Source organism: Olea europaea, unplaced genomic scaffold (genome assembly GCF_002742605.1).
Source record: "Olea europaea var. sylvestris unplaced genomic scaffold, O_europaea_v1 scaffold635, whole genome shotgun sequence".
Taxonomy (NCBI): Eukaryota; Viridiplantae; Streptophyta; class Magnoliopsida; order Lamiales; family Oleaceae; genus Olea; species Olea europaea.
The window spans coordinates 95,175-98,396 of record NW_019264714.1 but is presented as its reverse complement, the minus strand read 5'-3'; positions in this window follow the sequence as shown (position 1 = coordinate 98,396).

Here is a 3,222-nt window from a genome sequence, read left to right as displayed (position 1 = left end):
TACAGGATGATTAGATGCATAAAATGTATAAAAATCAGGGAATTGCTTGGGTCGAATAGAACCAGTTTGGGATCGAGTTACCATTTGATGTTGAGTTGGATTGGGTATATGAAGGTGTTCAGTTTCTGACTCATTAGAGGTTAGGTGGGTCTCGATTGTTGGAGAAGGACTAAAGTCAGGTATGTGTTTGGTGGTGTTAGATGAAGAAGTAGCTAGTAATGGTAATTCTTCTTCATGTGGTTGGTGTGACAATATATTGAGTTGAGAGTAAAAGGGTGCAAGATCAGATGAAATACCTGGCACGGTGGCATTTGAAGTAGCAGAGCAAGTAGAGGAGGTCCATCCTTTTGCTGGAAAGTTTTGTTCATCAAAGGCTACATTGCGAGATATGTACATTTTATTAGAGACAGGGTCTAAACATCGATAGCCTCGATGGTGAGAAGGGTATCCAATAAAAATACATTGTTTACTCCTAAAAGCTAGTTTATGACTCGTGTAGGGTCTCAATAAAGGATAACAGGCACATCCAAAAGTTCTCATGAAAGAATAATCTGGGTTTTCCTCAAACAATTTTGCATATGGAGATGCATTTTTCAAAACAGGTGTGGGTACTCGGTTAATGAGGTAAATGGCTGTCATGAAGGCATCGACCCAGAATTTTGTAGGTAAATGTGATTGACTTAAAAGTGAGAGTCCAACTTCCATAATGTGTCGATGTTTTCGTTCAGCCAAACCATTTTGTTGAGAGGTATATGGACATGATAGGCGTTGATGGATACCATTTTTGCGAAGAAAAGATTGGAATTGGTTTGAGAGATATTCACCACCATTATCACATTAAAATTCTTTAATTGTTGAAGAGAAACGGTTTTCAACTTGGGCCTTAAATTGCATAAAACATGAGAGCACTTCGGATTTATTTTTAAGTGGGTACAACCAAGTAAATCTAGAGTAATCGTCAATGAAGATAACATAATAACGATGACCATCAGAAGATGGTGTAGGAGAGACCCAAACATCAGAATGAATAAATTTGAGTTTTGATAACGTGATACGGGAAGACTCATTGTAAGGTAATTTTTTTGCTTTTCCCAATAAACAAGATTCACAAACAGACTCAATATTAAAGGATCCATAAATAGGCAATTCAAAATTCTTGACTACATTTTTTGTGACTTGAAAAGATGGATGACCCAATCTCGAATGCCAACCATTAAGTGTAGTTCGAACACTTAAGAGAGCAGCATGAGACCGAAATTTATTGATAGATTTTCGATCAACTTGAATAGGATAGAGACTTCCTTCACTCCTCCCTACTAGCAACGTTCGTCCCGTGCAGTTGTCCTTAACAAGAAATTGAGAACCGGTTAGAATACAATAGCAATCATTATCTAAGCAAAGCTTATTTATTGACAAAAGGTTTACTGATGCTTGTGGACAATGAAGGACATTTTTTAAGTGTAATGGCAAAGGAGATTCCTGCAACGTGAGATTACCAGTATGCTTAATTTGTAAACAATTACCATTACCCACGGCTACTTTATCATCTCCATGATACGGCTCAGTCAAGTGAAGGTTTGAGAGATCTGTTGTGATATGTTGATTAGCGCCACTGTCTACATACCATGTGTTGTCCTCAAGAACAGAATTGGAATAAGCAGCCATAGCTGCTAGCTGTTGAGGAGGATGACGTCCCTGGTAATTGTAGTCATAGCGGTGGAAACGGTCAAGTGCCATATGACTCTTTTTCTTACAAATTTGACAAGCATAAGGGTCAAAGTCAGGTACGTTTGCGCAAGCAGGAATTTGATTTGGAATATGATTGGCAGTTTGAGGGGACTTCTTTGCCAGAGTAGGAGTCGTATTAGGATGAGCTTGTTGCCAATTCTTGTTATTTTTCTTTGGGTTCTTTCCTCCTCCAAACTTGTTTGCCATCATAGCAAAGTTGTTGTGATCATTGTGCAAATTTCTCTGCTGATTTTCAAGCAAGGCTTCAAAAGCAATTAATTCAGAGTGGAAATCATTTAATGTAATCGACTTCTCACGTTGTGCAAAATAGACATTGGATATGGAGTGAATGATGAGTTGAGTCCTCCCAGAATATGAGAGATTAAGTCCTCATCAGTCACGGGTTTTCCCACAGCGGCTAATTGGTCTGCAAGAACCTTAGCACCTTCAACAAAATCAAAACAACTTTTGCCTCCTTGCTATAGACTTTGCAGTTGACGTTTGAGTTGATTCACATTTGAGGATGAGGAAGAAGCATAACGATTTGCCACAGCAAGCCATGCTTACCGAGCAGATTTGAGGCCATAGACTAAGGACAATATCTTCTCTAAGATTGTGGACTTCATCCACACTAATACAAATCGATTTTTTTTTGTTCCATATGATAAACTCCGGATTAGAAATAGGAGCAGCAGTCCCTACAACAGGTAGGAACTCTTCTGGGCATGGTTCAGTACCATCCACAAAACCCAGAAGACCATGGATATCAAGGGCACCTTCAACTTAGGAAGACCAGTTTAAATAAGATGATGGTCCATCAAGTCTCACCGAGACAAACTGAACAAGATTGTTAGGTGGAATGAATGTAGTAGCGGAAGACATTATTGTAGGTAGGATTAGACGTTAGCCAAATATGGCTCTGATACCATGAAAGAAATAATAAGAAGGGCTTGGTAAATCATACCAAAGCCATATGTTTACTACGTATTTATAGGAGCAATATTTACATATTTGAAACATTCACATCCTCTAATGTAGCAAAATTACAGTAAATAATTCCTACAGATAATCCTATTGCCATGCTGGACATATGGCAGATTTGGAGCCTTCATCATTGCTAATATCAATCAACATTGCTGGTACTTTTATGAGAATTGGGAACAAGAATGGAAGGTTATGGTTGGAGGTGAAGTACGTGTAATGTTCAAGTCTTTTAGTAACATGCGAATCCAATAAAGTTTAGCAACCACCATCGCAAGAGCTCGATATTCAGCTTCCGTACTAGATCGAGCTACAACACTCTGCTTCTTAGCACACCACGATATTAAGCAAGGGCCAAAGAAAATACCATAGCCGGTAGTAGACCTTCGATCAGATGGGTCACCAGCCCAATCCGAATCACAGTATGCATTTAGAGTTAGAGGACCCTTGCTGAAGTACAAACCATGTTCAACAGTGCCTTTGAGGTAACGCAAGACTCGCTTAGCAGACTTC